At 41.0% G+C, this 19,657-nt stretch overlaps 1 protein-coding gene across 1 annotated transcript in view; it reads right to left on the bottom strand.

Annotated features, from left to right (window-relative positions):
- The window catches only part of LOC122790056 (calpain small subunit 1-like), a 317,834-nt gene extending 300,897 nt beyond the window's left edge, over positions 1–16,937 (bottom strand). The window contains exon 1 of the mRNA XM_044057654.1: positions 16,815–16,937. The gene's annotated coding sequence lies outside the window, so the exon portion shown is untranslated. The remainder of the gene's footprint in view (positions 1–16,814) is intronic.
- Positions 16,938–19,657: the final 2,720 nt, after the last annotated feature.

The following is a 19,657-nucleotide window of genomic DNA, read 5'->3' as shown; positions in this document are numbered from 1 at the left end:
CCTCTATGTAATCCTAGTAAGAGGCTTGTATAAGTTTTTGTGTACTAAATTTCTCTTGTTTACTAAATTAAATATTGTTTATAGATCTGCATGCTACTAAAGATTTACAATGCCATTAAAATCCAACAATAAAATAAAATAAAATAAAATACAATGTGCAGTGTGTAAAATTGCAAAAAATGTTCCCATATGTGAAGTGTGTTAATTTCAAAATCTACATCTCCTAAGTATAACTGAAATATTCTAAATGTCTCAGATTGCCATAAACATCTAGTTTGTGTGTAGAATATTCCATTAATCATAAATTGTCTCATAATTTCATTGTTACATGAAATAAATATGCCTTAATTTAAACTAAAAAATAAAGTAAATACAGGTAAGAAATCAAATAAACATCAACTTCGTTTAAAAACTTTTTTTCTGCTTTTAAGACAATCTTCTGACTATGTTTTATGTAGTGTAACTGTCTAAGTTAAAACACATTGATTATTATAAAACCATCATAATTTATTTCTTTTTACCTTCAATATGCTGCTAATACTAATACTATCGTTCATGCCCGGGTCCTTGGAAGCATCCAATTTTATTTGCCAAATTAACTCCCGAGTTTCTAAATAACTTTCCCAATCACCTCCCCTTGGGTCTATTGCGACCCGTTCAAGGACAAAAAATTTTAAAACCATGTTGGTACAAGTTAAAGAATGTTTATAGAAAGCGTTCGTGCTTTTCTTTTTTTCTATCTCATAAATATGCTCATAAATTCTTTTTTTGAGCATTCTAGTAGTTTTTCCAACATAGAATCCTAAACAAAATGTGCATAAACCTAAATTTACTACTCCTCCTGTGTTGCAATTGTGATAACCTGATGTCCTAATAAAACAATTCCTAGATGGTAGTGAAACTTCTGCTGCATTCAACAGATAATTACACTGTTTGCACATACCACACTTGTATGTGCCATTCTTTCTACAGGAGGAGACATTGTTAATCAACTGCCTTCGGTTGAAATTTTGTTCAAATCTTCCTTTTAGGTTGATGTCACATTTTCTAACAAATGTTACTGAGTCTGGTAAATAAGCTTTAATCTGTTCCTGCATGGTTAAAATGGGCCAAAAAGCTTTTAAAGTGTTTTCTATAAACCTTGAATCACTGCTAAAGGTGTATATAAAACTTTTCTGTGTTTGGTTTTGTCCTTTGTTATTAATTGGGAGTGGTAGACCTTTACTAAGAAGGGGAAAGAAATGGGAGTCCCTTTTCTCTAAAACTTCTTTTGTAACAGATTTAATTAACTGTAATGGGTAGCCTCTTTCTACAAACATTTTAGTTAAGTAAGCAACTTCTTCTGTTAAAGCTGCTGTTGTACTACATATTCTGGATGCTCGAATCAGTTGACTTTTAACTATTCCCCTTTTGGTGTAATCTGGGTGCGAGCTTTCAAAATGTAGAAATGTGTTGGAGAAAGAAGGCTTCCTATAAAATGCTTGATTGAAAATGGTTACTTTCAGTGTTCTTGACTAAAAGTATATCCAAGTAATGTAATGAAGTAGTGCTAAGTTCGTGGGTGAATGACAAAAAATCTGTGGTTCTGTTGATATACCCAAAAAACTCAAGAAAAGTTTCCTTAGAGCCCTGCCATAGAATGCAGATGTAGTCCAAATAGCGTTTATAAAATATAATCTGTTCTTTCCATTTCGAAGAATGTATAAACATTTGCTCCCATTTATGCAGGACTATGTTTGCATAGGATGATGCGCAAGGGGACCCCATAGCTACCCCTTTATTTTGCCTAAAGAATTCTCCATTGAAAAAGATGTAGTTGTTGTTGAGAATTATTCCCATAAATTCAGTAAGTGTATTAATTTGGTTGTTACCTAAATTACTTAGATGGGTTAAGATGTCCGAAAACCAATCCAGTCCTATATCATGAGGTATACTCGGGAAAAGTTCAACTACATCGATAGTGATCATTAATAGGTCACTACTGCAAATATTTAGGGGAATACTAGCTAGAAACTCCCAAGAATCTTTGCACACATATGGAAGTTTGGAAACCACAGATTTAATACTATGTTCGACATATTTGCCTAATGGTTCTGTGATGCTGTAAGCTCCTGCAACAATAGGCCTAAATTTTAAAGGGACTATACCCTTATGAACTTTAGGTATGCCGAATAGTATAGGAGTTTTTGGGTGTGATACATTCAAATAATTAAATAATTCTTCATTTATTACACCTTGGAGCAAATGATCATTTAGAATGTATTTAATGTTAGCATATGCAACATTTAATTCATTAATAGAGGCCTGTTCGTATGTCTCAGTGTCTTGCAAAATGTTGTGCATTGCATTGTCGTAATCAAGCTGGTTCATAAGCACCATTCCGCCCCCTTTATCTGGTTTCATAACTCTTATTTTTTGTGTCTTTAATAAAGTCATTACTTCTTCAAGTTGTTTGTTGAAGTTATGTGCAGGAGTATACCTATTTTCCAGATTGCTTCTAAAGGTGTTCTCTATTAATTCTTCAAATATTTTCAAACTAGGATGCAGAGGGGGGTTGAATGTGCTAGACCTAGAAATATTACTAGTTGTTGTGTTTTGTCCTTTAAAGTAAAGGGCCAGATTCAAATTTCTAATAAAAAGTTTTAATTCAATTAATAATTGTGGTAAATAAGAAGATCTAGCTGGAATGTAGTTCAAACCTTTGGGGTTGTTTATTGCACAGTTGTGAATATTTTGCTACTTGTGTATCTCTGCTACCTTTAAACTAAAACAAAAAAAAAAAAAAACAAAAAAAATCTTGCTTTTTTCCCACTTTCTGAAATTTAAGAATGTTCAGTTACAGATTTGCTGTTCTGAACTGTTTGTAAGTTTATTGCAGGCCAGTGCTTGCTTGGGCTAAAGGGAAGTCTCTGTGCTCACCAGTGGCAGTGGTTAACACTGAGCAGCCTGCCTGTCCCTGTAGGAGTGGTTACTGCCTAGAAGCTGTAGTTTTATTGGCCATTGTGGGTCAATTCTAAACTCCTTGATCTCTTTCTCTTAAAACTCTGCAACTCTCTTTTTGCACGGTCTTGCACACAGAGCAGCGTCGGGCAGCGCCGCTTAAACAGGGTTAAACTATTCCCAGCTCCACAAAGTCTGCTCTTCACTTTTTCCCTTAGAACTGCTCTAAATCTCTAATTAAGCACTCTATTTTCATTCTAAAGCCCTGCACTTGCTTGTATAAGTAATCTCATAGGTAAACACAAACTAAAGCACTACATCCTCTTATACTCCTTCTAAGCACTTGCTCCCTATTGGTTCTTTCTGATCAGTCAATAAGTAGCTCCTTATATTACTCAGGCATGTCCAAAGGTCAGTTTCGAGTTTACTCTCCAGTCCAGCTGGTGAATCTGGGAATCTTGAGGCAATGTTACAACTGCCTTATGTATACAGACCACCCTCTCCTCCTCCCAACAAGCTCAAATATATGTGAGAGATGCAACTATATAGCCAAACTGGAGGCTAAGCTCTCTCAACCCAGTACTGGCAAGCCTGTCAGGAGGAGAAGGTAATCACACACACCACAAATCCAGTCTCACACAGACCTATCGCATCAGCAAACCAAACACATAAACAGACAAAAACATACTCGGAGGCTCTAAATAAAATTCTGCCTAAGCAGCAGAGACCTCCAAAGCAGACATGCAAGCAACACCTACCACAAAACAATATCCAAGTAGCACATAGCTCACAAAGTCAGTGTGCCACACAGTCACAGCCATTAAGGCTAAACAACACACCAAATACACTTGTAATAGTTGACTCTATTGTCAGACACACTGACATCCCACTCACCAGGCTGAACAAGGAGAAGGTTACTGTAAGCTGCCTGTCGGGTGCCAGGATCCACCACATAACACAAGCACTCAGGTCACTCTAAAGCAAGTACAAATATGACTCTGTCATTGTCCATGCTGGTGTGAATGACCTGAGACGTAACTCCATGGACTACATGAAAAAAAACGTACAGGAGCTCTTTGATCATGTAGCCCAGGCCAGTATGACCCTGACCTTGAGTAGCATCTTACCCTCACCAAGAATTATGTCGCAGTATAAAGACAAAATGATCAATTTTAACAATTGGCTAAAGTATTGGTGTCATTCAAAGGGGATCCAGTGTCTGTCAGCCTGGGATGACATGCTCGACAAGCCACGTTGCTTTGCTAGGGATGGCTTGCACCTGTCACATCTGGGTTTTCGAATACTGGCAAAGGCTCTTGCCTCCCTCATAGTGCCTTTTTTAGGCAAGGCTCAAAAGACAAACCCACCCCCATAGACAGCACAAAGAAAAAAAAAATAAGGGTAATGCTGCTCAACGCCAGAAGTCTAAACCTCAAGATGCACCCACTCAAGACTCTCCTCATTATGGAGAATATTGATATCTGTGCAGTAACAGAAACTTGGTTCAAGGCTCCCGAGAGCACCCCAGCACTAACAGGTTATACTTCATACCATGTTTTCCAGCGCCAAAACTCAGACCGAACCACAAATGGAGGGGGAGTGTCCATATTTATCAAAGATACCCACACCTCCAGGTTAGTGGCACTGCACAAAGCATCAGAGACCATCCAGGTGCAACTAACAGTGGGAAAAACTGCCTTTCAATTTGTAGCCTGCTACAGACCACTCTCCCAAACGTAGGAACCTCACTCGGCTTTCCTGAGAACACTGGAGAATATGAAGGTCTCTCCAAACACTATTATATTGGGTGACTTCAACTACCCAAACATCGATTGGGAAAACTACTCAAGCCCAAACACCCTTGCCCAACGGCTCCTAGAATTTATAAACTCAAATGCTATGGAACAACTGGTCACCACTCCCACAAGAGGGGATAACCGGTGCCAGAGCCATGGCCTAAAGCTAAATGCCAAAAAGTGCATAGTCACCCCCTTTGGGAAAAACAAAGTGCCCACAAATTACCACATAGGCGGTAATCCATTAAGTATGGAAGAAGTAATTAGGGACTTGGGGACCTAAGTAGATAGCAATCTCTCATTTGACAATCATGCTGCCAAAGTGGTTAGAAAGACCTTGTATATAGCCCACCTTATCATGAAAGGGTTCACATCTAGATCAAGAGAGGTAATTGTGCCCCTCTACTCGTCACTTATCAGGCCCATAATTGAGTACAATGTCCCGTTTGGGATGTACCTTACCTGACACCTTCAGCAACTGGAAAGACCCCAAAAGTATCTCACCAAGAGGATCAAGGGGCTCTAACAGATGCCCTATGCAGTTCGGCTAAAGAAACTCCAGCTCTACTCAGTTGCGTACAGCCTACACAGAGGCGATCTGTGTCTGATGTATAAAGCCATGTCCAACCCAGAATTAATGGACATGCTTCACCTCAGGAAATACAAATCCCTTAGAGCTACATGCTCCAGGGACTTGAACCTCAGCACAGAAATAAATAGGACATGCTGGAGGGACAGATTCATATCCCAGAGGCTCCCCTCACTCTGGAACAAAATCCCAATCCATGTTAGGCAGAGCCCCTCACTGACCCTCTTCAAGAGAAATCTTGAAGAGTGGATGGGAGATCGTAAGTTTACCCCTGGGATCTCTTATGTGTCCCTGCTTGACAGAGGTACAGTAAACTAACCTTAAAAGGGTTACCTTCTGTGACCTACTATACAGAGGCACAGTCAACTAATCTAAAAGAGTGGCGAAAGCCAAACACACTCTGGCTAGGCTTATAAATGCCCTAGGGCAGATAGCCTAGTATCAACCTACGAACCTACGAACATGACTGCCACTTACTCTGTAGAAAGCATCAGAATGATGAAAGTCCCAAACAGTAGTAGAAGCAGTCTTCTTTTTTTAAGTTTTGATTTTTGATCTCTGAATACTAGCCAAGAGTTAATGGTTTTCTGATCTGCTGTTAAAAAAAAAACCATGTGCGCAATGCAAGCAATAGGTTCATTTTAAACAATGGATTCCAAAACTTACAGACGCAATGGGGAGTGCACAGTATGGCAACCTGTGATAGCTATACTAATTCTGATACTGCATTACTGTGAAATAATGGGAATACATCAAGAAACAGCTAAGCTTTTGTATGAATTTACTAAACTATACTCTTTTGACTATACTGCTTGCAGTTACAATATGCAGAAAAAAATAAAGGAAAAAAAGAGCTGCACAATTAAGATAAGCCTTTTGACAAGTTCATAAAAAGTAAACACTGACAGCCTTTTTTAACCACCTCCACCTCAAACACCCACATTATTGTTTCCCAGTGATCTGGGACTAAAGGCTTTGACAGGAACTGAATATTACTAACTGTGTTCAAAAGGGGGAATGAAAACAGGGATGCATAAAGTAAACGGAAACCAGGAGTAGGACTGATGATGATGATGTGGTAAGTGGGTGGTGACAACTGTGAGGTATCAGGCCAGTAATATTTAAATGAAAATGTCACCTAGTTAATTGCTCTTTTCAAAGTAACAACATTATTTCAGTGTTAAAGTGTGAGAAATCTAACCCCTGTGATTAGTAGGTGTTACTCAGATTGAGATGATTTCTGTTGTGCGCACAGTTTTAAATATTGTAGCTAGAATTAAAGTCTTTAATGTTAATGCATAACACAGTGTTAAGGTATAACACAAAAATAAACATATTAGTCACAGGCGACTCAATTATGAGACACACAGATGTCTCTCTCACCAGGTTAGATGAGAAAAAGGTCATGGTCAGCTGTCTGTCAGGTGCCAGGATCCACCACATCACACAAACACTCATGTCTCTCAACAACAGGCACTGTTATGACTCTGTCATAGTCCATGTTGCTGTGAATGACTTGAGACATACCTCACTGGACTATATGAAGACAGACATGACTAAGCTCTCTGATTATGTGTCTCAGGCGATTATGCCCCTAGCCTTAAACAGAATTTTACCTTCGCCTAGGATGATACCTCAGTACAAACAAAAAATGATTGACTTCAACAATTGGCTTAGCTTCTGGTGTCATTCAAAGGGGATCCAGTACCTCTCAGCCTGGGATGACATGGTCGATAGACCTAGATGTTTTGCCAGAGATGGGCTTCATCTGTCGCCCATAAGAATTTGGTTACTGGCTAAGACTCTTGCCATCCCCATAGTGCCTTTTTTAGGCAATGTCACAAGAAGAAAATTCCTGATGTAAAAATACCCTCTAAAAACAACCTCAAAGTTATGCTGCCAAATGCTAGGAGTCTAAACCAGAGGCTGCACTCACCGGACGTAGTCCTCACCCTGGAAGATGCTGACATTTGTGCAGTCACTGAGACTGATTTAAGGCTGTGGAGGGCACCCCAGCTATACCAGGTAACATTTCCTTCCACAAATTCAGACCACAAACTGAAGAAATGGGGACTAAAGGAGGTGGTGTATCAATATTCATTAAAAATAAATACACCTCTAGATTGCTTAAACAGCATGATTCACTTGAATTACTTCAAGGGCAATTGACTGTAGGTAAGACCCCTTTTCAGGTCATTTTCCAGCTATAGGATCCCCTCCATGAATCAGGACATCCACTCAGTCTACCTGGATCTGCTTGAGTCAATCAAGATACAACCAAACACCTTGGCTTTAGGTGACTTTAATTACCTGTCTATAGACCGGGCAAATTATACATGTTCTAGCTCACTTGCCCAAAGGTTCCTGTACTTCATTAACTCCAATGCCCTGGACCAGCTGGTTGATGCATCCACAAAGGGCTCAAACATCCTGGACCTGGTACTCACCAACATGGAGGACCACTGCACCACCCTCAGTGTGTGACCATCCTGGTGAGATATGACCACAAATCAGTCTCGCTAGAAGTAACTATAGCACAAGACCCCCCCCCCATCAACAACTAAACTAAAAAAAACATCTCCAGGACCAATTACAATCTCTTATGTGATGGCATAAATAGCTTCATAGCCCCTCCCCCCACTGATGGAACAGATACTTATGCTGAGTTATACACCAATGCTTTATACAAGCACCTGTACCATTGTATTGACTCTGCCTTACTTGATAGAACCAATGCAAGATCTTCAAGGAAAAACAAACCTGCCAGTGGACAACTGCCATAGGCTATACAAAAGGAGAAAGAAGTTGTTGTCTAAGAGTAGGAAGGAATGGTCTCAAAACTGGAAACACTCCCTCCTCAACTTAAACAAGCAAATAAGACTCCTTAGTGAAGTCCTCCAAAGCTAACTACAAATCCAAACTAGCTTCCCTAACTAAGGATAATCACAAGGCATTCTTTAGTTACATCCGTAACCTCAAAGGTAAGGCCCAGATTTGCACTGAACTCATAGTTAATGGTACTACATATATAGAACCTGTGGATATAACAAACCTGGTGGCTAACAGGTTCAGTGAAAACTTCACTCGCCTGCCCTCGCCACATATACTCCAAAGCATCCCTAACATCTGTCCCTTATTTAGAATCGCTGAGCAGCAGGTCTTAAATGTTCTCTCCAAGGCCAAAAACATAGCCTCTATGGGACCAGACAACATCCTGGGCTGTGTTCTACATGAGTTAAAACAGGAATTAGAATCACCATAGGTACACATTTCAATCACAGCCTAAACACTGGCTTCATCCCAGCAGAATGGAAAACAGCTACTGTCATCCCTTTGCACAAAGTGGATGCATCCATGGACCCTGGGAAATATAAACACATTAGCCAGACCAGCCGTATCTGTTAGGCCATGGAACAAATCATTGTGGACCTTATTAATAAAGATATAGAAAATATCCAAATGTGTGACCCCACCCATTGTGGCTTTGTTAAGGGGAGATCATCCTGTTAAACATGGTGGACTTCTTCAACAAAATACGAAAATAAAGTATGAAAATACGGGACTCCACCTCCCCCATCAGACCCATAACCAGTGGTGTTCCACAGGGATCATTTCTTGGACCTCTACTGATCAGAATCTACTTCTCTGAAGTACAGGCTAAAACTAAAGGACTGTGGCTGACAAAGTTTGCTGATGACTGCAAACTGGGAACAATCATTGAAACCCATAGCAATGTCAACATCCTGAAAGAAGGTCTTACACAGACTAATGACTGGTGCCAAAATCATGGTCTTAAACTTAATTCACAAAAATGCATTATGATCCCCTTCAGCAAGGGTGATGTTCCCATGAACTACCACATCAATAGCAATACCCTAAGCACACAGTCAGTGGTGAGAAATCTGGGCACACAGGTCAACAGCAATCTTAACTTCAATCATCATGTCTCCACAGTGGGAAGAAAGGCATTTCATATTGCTCATCTCATACGTAGGGGCACTGCCTGCATAAAAAAAGAGGTTATAACCCCACTGTAATCTTTACTCATTAGGCCAGCAATAGAGTACAATGCCCCCTTTGGTATGTTCTTTCCAAAATACCTGCAGCAATTGGAGAGACCACAAAGGTTCCTTACAAAGAAAATTCAGGGTCTTCAAGATCTGCCTTATGCAGACAGACTGAAATCATTGTCACTTTACTCTGTGTCATACAGACTATTCAGAGGCAACCTGTGCCTTGCATACATAGCAATCTCTGAACTAACTTTAATGGAAATGCTGCACATTTGCAAGTCAAATGGCACATGGGTCACTCACTCAAAGGACCTTAACCTGATATGTGAAATCAACAGAACTTGCTGGAGAGACAGATTTGTCTCACAGAGGTTGCCCTACTTTTGGAACAAGCTTCCTATTCATGTTGAACAAAGCCCCTCGTTGGCCTTATTTAAGAGTAATTTGGACAATTGGATGGTTAACTGGAAATTCACCTCAGGGGTTCCACCTGTGTTCCTCCTGGACAGGGGCAATAGGTGCTGATTTTAGTGTCTTCTTGCGACAGACTCCCTTGGGAACTCGGGTTGAACTCGGCTAGGTTTGTAAGGACCATAGGGCTGTTAGCCTAGTAACCTTCTATGATCCTATGATCTTCTTTCCCCAACTCACAGACTTGACTCAACAAAACACTGTATGCAATAAAAAGATGTTATAACAAATCAACAGAAGAAACTGTGAAGATATGCGAAGGCTGCCAGCCTAGCTAGGTAGAATTTTATAGATAATTCTATGTCATTGTAAATATGAATCTAATCTACAGGTTTGTCCTCTTAAAATATAAGAAAACTATGTTAAATGTTGAACTTCAAAAATGCAACCACAGTACACTCTGCTGGAAGAAAGCTGATAAGTCATGACTGATCTCAAGGCTCGGCAATATAATGTCTGGACTGAGGAATTCCTTCTATTATTTTGATACCAGTTAATTACTAGATTTTACATACATAATGTGTTTTATTGTTGCAGTTTCCTGGCCAGGTGCAAGATCAAAGAAATGTTAAAACTCTGAGTTCCTGTTAGCCTGGGAACCAGAGAAGAATGATGTAATCTAAAATGAGTCAGCAGTGATGTATTATTTTTAAGACTTTCTCTGACAGAGAGAATCAGAGCATTTTGGATTTTGTCTGAAGAGCATCACTCACCAGTACTCTGCCTTTGCTCTATATGTAAGTTTATTTAGAACTGTGATTCCTCTTAGAGTTAGATAGAAATTTAGTCTGATTTAGGTTAGCTGTTTTCTATATTTATGTCAGACTATTCTACGGTATTATTTTAAGCATTTTCCTGCGATTTCTGAACTCTTGACTAGCACTCTGTTGAATTGAGAAGATTTGTCTTGTGTTTTCATTATTTATTATTAAATATTTTAAACCTTTCAACTGTGGCTGTTTTGTGTAGAGATAATTTGAGATCTAGAGTACACTGCATGTATATAGTGATACTGTAGAAAGCCACTCCAAATAAGCCTTGCTGTTCGTCATACTTACTAACTGGAAAATAATATTGCACAGTAATAATTGACACCTTTTGGTAAGGGCCTTTTTAGTAGCTGATAAGAGTAGTTGGTGGCATTGCTTACGACCTTATAACCTGGCAGGAGGGGGCATAGCTGGAGAACCTGTACCAGCTTTCCCCAGGAGTGTCTGTGTGCTTGTATATAAACCAAATCTCAAAGTGTGTGCGTGTGTGTGTGTGTGTGTGTGTGTGTGTGTGTGTGTGTGTGTGTGAGCTACTTGGGCAGGAACACGAAGCACTGGTTGGACAGAGAGGGCACTGAAGGTTTTGGCTTGACTACTCGGCTGAGATCTGTACCCTATAGTTGTGCCACTGGGGAGTCTTATTGGGGATCTGGAGAGAAAGGGAGAAACCAGCCACAGACTGACTGTGATCTCTGTGAGCTATTAAAGGAAATTGTACTTTACAGTGTGTGTATTTGTTATCCTTCCTAATGTGAATGCCCTCACTAGTGTAAGTGTTGAGGATTGAGGCCAGTGCACAGGCATCACAGAAACAAAGAAACATAAACTTTTACAGAAAATACAGTGTAGAAAAAATGGAAAATCAAAACTGACAGAAAGTAAGAAGAGTTAGATGAATGCATTTTCTTTCTTTGTGGCATTTAGAGTTTGGTTAAAGGGAATGACATTTGCATCTGAAAAATAAGCGTGAAAGCACTGCCTTGGTTCAGACTCCAGGTTACACTATTTGTCTGAGGTATGATGCTGGCAGTATATAACTGATGAGGCACATTTAAATGCTGATGTTTAAGAGGCATTAGAAAATGGGCAACCTGCACAACAATACACTGATTGGAGAATGAACGTTCTCCAGCAGGGTATTAATGAACAAGTAATGCCCTTTAAAAAATGAGTCCGCCACTTCATGGCAGCATATCAAGCTGCCGTGGAGCTTGGACTGGAAAAAAAAATAACAGCCGCCATTATTTTACACTCGTTAAGCATAGGCATAGGTTCTGCTATTTAGCGAGCATAAAATGTAAAAGAAAAAAGAGAGACTGTGTGTGTGTGTGTGTGTGTGTGTGTGTGTGTGTGTGTGTGATCAAAGTGAGAGTGACTGTGTCACTAAATGCATGCAAGAATGCAGAGGAGACTGTGTGTATGTGTGAGAGATCGAGAGAGAGTAAGAACAATCTTGTGTTTGAATGCGTGAAAGCAGAGGAAACTGTGTGTGTAAGCTATCGAGAGTGACAGTGAGAGTGATGTTGTGTGACTGAAAGCTTGTATGAAAGCAGCTGAGACTGTGTGTGTGAGAGACTGAGAAAAAGTGAGACGGATTTTGTGTGAGTGGATATGTGCATAAACAGGAGCGCTACAGAATCCTGAAAGCTCAAAATCCTGAAGACCAAAATCCTGAGACCAAAATCCTAAAAGTTCAAAATCTTGAAGACACACAGGATATCAACAGTCACTATATTCCAGCACAAGTACATACAGAAACATATTACCCTTCAACTATATGCAGGGGGGGCAAGCCTCCCTGCACCTCCCTTGAGACTGCACTTCACTACACTAAGTGCAGTCTTGGAGTTGATATATTTAAGTAGCAAGGGGTGGGGGGTGTAGCCCCCCTCCTTATACTTGGAGAACAGTAATATAGTCACTGTTTTATTTGTTTCTGTATGTACTTGTGCTGGAATATAGTGAGTGTTGGTATCCTGTGTATTTTCAGGATTTTGAGTTTTCAGTATTTTGAGTTTTTAGTATTTTGAACTTTCAGGATTTTGGTCTTCAGGATTTTGGGCTTTCAGGATTTTGTAGCTCTCCCGCATAAACGCAGAGGAGTCTGTGTGTGCATATGTATGTGTGTGTGAAAGCAGAAGAGACTGTGTATGTGTGTATGTAAGAGAATGGGCTCTATGTGAAATTCTTGTGTTTTACTTACTTATTTTCTAAGCACTACATTACTTATTTTATATATTTTTGATGTAAAATGTTTCCTCCAACACCATTAACATATACTACAGCAAGTTTAAAACATTAGGCGGAGGAACTATTTTACATTAAAAATATATAAAAAATAATGTAATACTTAAAAAAATAAGCAAGTAAAACACAACAATTTTACAGTGAGCCCATTCTCTAAGTGCAATAATGCCATCCAGGGTGTGTGTTAATTACGCAATAACCGACAATGTCAGTGCGGTGGTATATTAAGATTTACCCATGGTTGGTGTGGTCGCCTGAGTGATTAAATAAAGCCAACCGTGGGTAAATCTTAATATACCATACCATGGAGTCAGTTATTGCTATTATATATATATATATATATATATATATATATATATATATATATATATGTAATATATATATTCCTTTGATAACCATGTTGCCAAAGTGGTTAGAAAATCGTTCTGTGTGACCCATCTGATCACGAAAGGGTTTGCATCAAGATCTAAGGATGTAATGGTGCCCCTCTACTCTTCCCTTATCAGACCCATTATTGAGTACAATGCACCAATTGGAATGTACCTGGCTAGACATCTCCAGCAGCTGGAGAGACCACAGAGGTACCTAACCAAGAGGATTACTGGCCTCAAACAGTTGCCCTATGCAGCACGATTGAAAAAGCTAAGACTGTTCTCTGTTGAATAGCGCTTTCTCAGAGGCGATCTCTGTCTAACGTACAGAGCCATGTCCAACCCAGAATTGTTGAACATGCTCCATCTTAGCAAAACCAAATCTACTTGAGCTACACGCTCTAGGGATATAAATCTCAACACAACAATGAATAGAACATGCTGGAGGGATAGATTCCCTTCGCAGAGACTTTCCTTACTATGGAACAGGGTCCCAATCTACATAAGACAGAGCCCCTCACTATCAGTCTTCAAGAGGAACCTTGATGAGTGAATGGGTAACAGAAAGTTCACACTGGGGATCATACCAACAGCACTGCTAGACAGGGGCCAAGGGTCTAGGGAACTACTAAAGGGGTGGTGAATACCGCACAACATGGCTGGGCTAATATATGCCTTCGGGCAGATAGCCCAGTACCAACCTATGAACCTATATTATTTAAAAAAAAAAAACTTACTTTTCTTAAAAAATGCCTTTGTATAACGGAGACGTACTGTCCTTCCACGGCTGGTAATATTCTGGTGTCTTTTTTTGATGTACTGCGCATGCATATGGGACTTGCATTCCCATGCATACCCTGTACATCAGTGCTTTGGAAAGGAAGCAATAGAGAAAAGAAGGTCTCCGTTGCTCTTTTTTTGTTTTGTTTTTTATAAAAAAGTTTTGGACAGTTTACGGGTAGGAGAGAGACAGAACGGAGAAAATACAAAAGAAAATCAGGTACATGTCTTTAGTTTTAAATAACGTACCTGATTTTCCTAGTATTTTCTCCATCCTGTCTCTCTTGTATGTCCAGAGTCCGGATTACAGATCTTTTTTTTTGGACCTATTTCTGTTGGTATATTATCAGATTTACAATGGGCATGCTACTTGGGCTGGCCAATCAGCATGCTTATTTTAGAATATTAATGGCCAGTCATCTGCGGCTTCAGGGCTCATAACACCCCTGTGTGGGTGTTAAGTACCCATTAACACACACTCTGTTAGGCATTATTGTTTGCTTGTTTTCCTAATGGCTCTGTAGTTGGGACAAGTGACCTAACCTAATTGCTCTATCACTAAAAGTAACACTTGTGATGCAGCAGATAAGACAAATGCAGGAAAGAAAGGCCAAAGTAATTACTAAATGATACTTTTTCTGTATGTGAAGTGTTTAGTGTTAAATTACAGTGAAGGAAAATCACGTTTTGGAAAATAATAGCTACACTCTTGGATGGAGTTCTCCATTAAGCTCTAGTCACACACTACACTACTACACCACTAACAGCAATCAGCAGTCACCACAAAATAGCCCTGGGAAGCTGTTAAATATTTAATTTGGACTTTTTTTCTAAAGTCCAACTTAAGTATTTAACAGTATGAACAAAGTTTTTAGCAGCTGTAGTGGTTACTCTCTGTGTGACAGCACTACTGCAGGTTTCTCTTCTAAATATACATGGCTCTGATCACATACCATGCTAGTGCAACCTTAGCTTCATTTGTACTTTTCCGTGAAATTTCTGTGTAGTAATTCCACATGTAATGCATATTTACATACTATACACATGTTGTGTCACAGAAACCACTGTGTTGTGGACGACAGCTAAAAACTGCCCTTTTCCTTCAGAAAGTGTCATTTTTGCTTTCTGCCCCCCCCCCCCTAGCCTTCTGCATATTCCTGCACCGCAGATCTAATGTAATTCCACACATAAGCAGAATAAATACAGTTGCTGCTGTTAAAGAAATACAAAACTGCCTTATTATTCTCTTTTATCAAATTTTGAAAAACAGAGAAAGGGCGCTGTTCTACCATACACTGTTACTGATGAGGAAAGCGCCTCGGTGCCGTAGACAAGAGTACGGGGAAGTGGGTATACAAACTGTGTTTGAAAAAGTGGTTTGTTTCAGGTCTTATGCTCACTAAGCCAGCTGTGGTCTTGACTCAGTAACATTTTTTTTCTGGAGCAGCTGCGTGGTCTTAGTCTTGTGATCGGCAATAAACGTTTGCAAACAGGAAAATTATGCAAATAAAAGCAAGGATGTGTAATATACAAATGCTAGTAAAACAATGCTCTTTGTTCCCATTGAAATGAGAAGGAAGCAGCAGTTGCAAAGGCGGTGAGTACCACTCTGGACAACATTTAGTCTGCAGGGGAAATAAGAGGTACCCAGACTCAATTACCCCCTAAAACTGCACTCCAGCGCCAGTCACCCAGCTCGACGAAAAACGCCACTTGCTACATGTCATCATCCCCATCCCACCTTTTTATATAAAATAAGCACAACAGTAATAAGTGAATTGATGCTGAAAAACAATCTGGTCAAAGGAAAAAAATAAATGTTGAACTCCAGTACTTCAGCTTATAACATTATTAAGCAATAATAACACCAGCAACGATTTTGCTCGTCCTGAAACAGTGAAGGAAAATTCGACGTTACGCAAGCAAAAAAAAAAAAAAAATACTGCTAAACAGCGGTGGGGAGATCTTAATGCTTGTTCTCTGCAAGGAAAATGTGAAATTTCTCTTGGCCAGGGTCGGCTCCAACCTTAAACGTAGACTGGACCTCCTTAACAGGAGTGTAAACTCCATCCCAGACCGGCATCGCATTCTGGACCGCACAAAAGTTGTCGGGGCAGTAAGCTATTATCATGTTAGTGGGAGCTCTTAAAACGGGGGTGGAGGGCAAAAAAAAAAAAGAAACAAAGCAATACTAAAACGTCTTTATATAAGAGATATATCGTACTTACACACTGTAATTTTGAGGGAGACAAGAGGCAAGACCGAAGAACTCTGTTGAATTTTAGAAAGGAGACTTGGAGGATTTTATTTAAATTCACTCATTTATAGCAATTAAACGTTTATCCTTTGAAGGAGTAAGTTTCTGCTTCCATCAAATGTTGGTATTTTGAACCCCAACCCCAAAACATAAAACGTATCAAAAACCAGTACCAAGTGTCTCCAGCGATTAACTACGCTAAATACTTGGTCACCACTAAGTTCTCCGGCTTCGAGCTCACCATGACCACGTAGACCAGGTCAGTTAAACAGCCTGACAGAAGCGCTCCACGAGAGCCGTGTACAAACATGAACAGGTTAGCACCTGTCGCAGGTCGAACAGGTGAATAATGCAGGATGACTTTGAAAATCGCTAGCTGCAGCAGGGTCTTGGTTATAATTAAACTGAACACCTTAAAATACCACACAAATATACACAACGTGTTGTTAATGTTGTCAGCGCCCCTGTTATTAGAATTGGAAGGGGAAAAGGCCAGTCGCTCTGGTCCTTCTTTTCTTAGGTGAAATTGCATTGTAATAAATCTGGGAACACCAGGCATAAAAAAGTGGAAGTGTCCTACCTTGCAGTCCGCAGGCTCCAACACAGCTGACTACAGTAAACTGGATTGTTACAGGAAATATCTATGTTCTGCTTCACGCCTAAACTAGTTTTTCATACAACACGCCACGCCCCCGTACTGTGTGCAAATAAAACCAAAAGTAAAACCAGTTTTTGACAGTGTCCCCTGAAGCGTTTCGTAATAATATGAAACGCCTGTGGATGTTTCTAGGTATGGTGTATGAGCAGAGTTCCTGAATAAATTACATAGAAAGTAAAGTTTATTTGTACAACTAACTGATCGTCATTGCATACGTTGAACTTGTAGTAAATCCGCACCGTAATTAGAGTTTAGCAAACCTCATGCTAGGGTGGTGGCCACCTTTTCAAATGCCCAGAGTGGGACATTTTTGGTACAAACGTCAGATTTTGCAGGGTGAAACATACCCATGGCCAGTACAAAAGAAAGAACTTCACTTTTTTGCCTAAATAAAAGATTATTCTTGTAGCATTGTAGTTGCTTATTCTGTTTCTTATAACATTTAGGTGTTTCAGATACAGAACAACTGTTTTATGCAACTATTACATAAAATAGAGGAAATAACGCTGTCCTAAAATCTCAGAACATTTGTCATTTTTTTCAAATTTTTGCAGGACACAACTGCCCAAAGAGGGACTGTCCCTCGCAAAGTGGGATAGGTGGTACCCTACCTCATGCTTGTCCTCTAAATGTGCAAATCTTGTGGAATAAAATACTTTTCTTTCAGCTTTTGTTTTGTTTGAAAAGAACGCTAAACGGTGCTCTTTAGCTCTATAAATATGAAACATAACTTACACGTACAACCAACAATGTTAAGTTGTCAATCTCGCCTTCATTCTTGCTGGATGGGTTTGGAGCTGATCCTCGGCTCCAACTCGGCCACTTACTAAAGCTCGAGAGCTAATTTTACCGGCTCGAGGCAACCCTATATCCCATGATGCAAGGCGATGACTACCCAGATCTCGTTTGCCGCTTTCGCTTGCGAGGTGCTTTTTTTTCCGGCTCCTGGTAAGTTTTTCAAAATTCAGAATTTTAGTCTCACCCCTTTAGTTTTAGTCACTACTGTTGTTGTGTAAACTCTTAACGATTAGTTTAACCCTATTCCCGTTAGTGTTCCCTATTTTTCTAGTTATTTGTCCCCTAAGTTAGGCCTCAGCCTCCCCCTTTCCTAATTTTCTGTCAGGGATTCTGTGTGGTGCTTGAGTGTGTTTGTATCCCTATTTAAATTTTTTATTATTGGATTGGGTGTTTATTGTGTGTGTCTGTGTTTTTTGTTTGTTACTTAGTGGTTCCTCGACATAGTTATGTCGAAGGACACAAAGGTCTCAGGCTTCAAGAAGTGTGACTCGTGCTGTCAGAAGATGTCTCTGACAGACGGTCACACTTCTTGTGTTTACTGCCTGGGACCTCTGCACCTGCAGGACTCTTGTGCTATCTGTCATGCCTTCAGCCCAAGAGTCCTGCAGGAGCGCAGAAATAAATTAATACTGAGGGGCTTATTAAAGCCTGAGAGCTCCCCAACTAAGTCGGCTCAGGGGAAGCCCTCGAAACCAGTTAAGCCTTTGGCCCCAAGTCCTAAGCCATCGGCTACTGGTTCGCCTTCTGTGATGAGATCGGCTCCGGCCGGAGCCGATCCTTCTATGTCACAAGCTACAGTATCGGCTCCATCCGGCGCCGATGCTGCTAAATCTGGGCACTTAGTGTCGGCTCCGGCTGGAGCCGACGTATCCTCGGCCCCTTCGGCTCCACCTATCTCAAAGAAGAGATCAAGATTCCCTTCGTTGGAGTCGATACATTCGGCTCCGAGATCACCCCTGCTCTCGGAGCGGAGCCATCGGAGCCGGTCTTCTCGGTCGTCCAGGCTGTCCGACCACGTCCTAGAGAGAGTGGTGAGAAGGCTATTAAAGTCTCAGGCATTGGCCCAAATGCTCCATAGCCCGTCTCAACAGACGGTAGCTATCACACATCCACCTAACATTCCTCCTTCGACTCTCTTACTGAGCTCGGAGCAGGAGGTCCTCGGAGCCGTGACTGTTGTGACTTCGGAGCCGATACCACCCCCCCTTCGGCTCCATCGTCCTCTGCTCTGATTTCCTTCTTGAGGCCTTCATTGGAGGGATCCGGGTGTCTGGTCTCTCTCGTCGGCTCCGAGGAGGCGAGTGGCATCGAACCCTTGTCCGACCCCGTTCTCCCTCTCGGAGCTTCGGCTCTGGTGAGCTCAGCCCCAACATCGGCCTCGGAGCCATCCCTGTTGGTGCGGCCTGGGGTTCCTATGTCTTCGGAGCAGGAGCCTTCTGGCCTCTCTGACGGGGGAGCCTTCGAGGTGATGAGGAGTGTACTAGCCCCAGGGCATAGTCAACGGTCAGTTCCATCAGCTCCTCCCACTACAGTGCCTGCTGATGTCTCTTCCCACTCTCTTGCTCCCGGACCCAGAGATCCAATGCCTCAGGTTTCCCCATTGGGAATATCTTCCTCTTCTGAGGCTTCTCCTGACCCGTCAGGTGAACCTCCACATAAGAGGACATGTAAGAGGAAACATTTAGACTCCCCCGAGTCTATTACATCCGATACTAACTTGGATGAGTTGGAGGGATCCCCAAGGTCCCCCTCTGGGGATGTCTCTTTCTCAAACATCCTTAAACTCCTTAAGCAGAGGGGGAACTGGCCTTCCCTTAATCCTTCCGAGGACGAGTCAGTATACCTGGAGGCATTCGGGTCTCAACCCTCCACCTCCTGGGTGTCTCCGCCTTTCGACCCTCTTATGGACGTGGTGGCTCGGAAGGCGTGGATGGCCCCGGATTCGGTGGAACCCATTCCTCGGAGGC

Source organism: Protopterus annectens, chromosome 1.part0, assembly GCF_019279795.1.
Source record: "Protopterus annectens isolate FY-2018-M chromosome 1.part0, PAN1.0, whole genome shotgun sequence".
NCBI classification, from domain to species: Eukaryota; Metazoa; Chordata; order Ceratodontiformes; family Protopteridae; genus Protopterus; species Protopterus annectens.
This window is presented reverse-complemented; position numbering and strand designations above follow the sequence as displayed.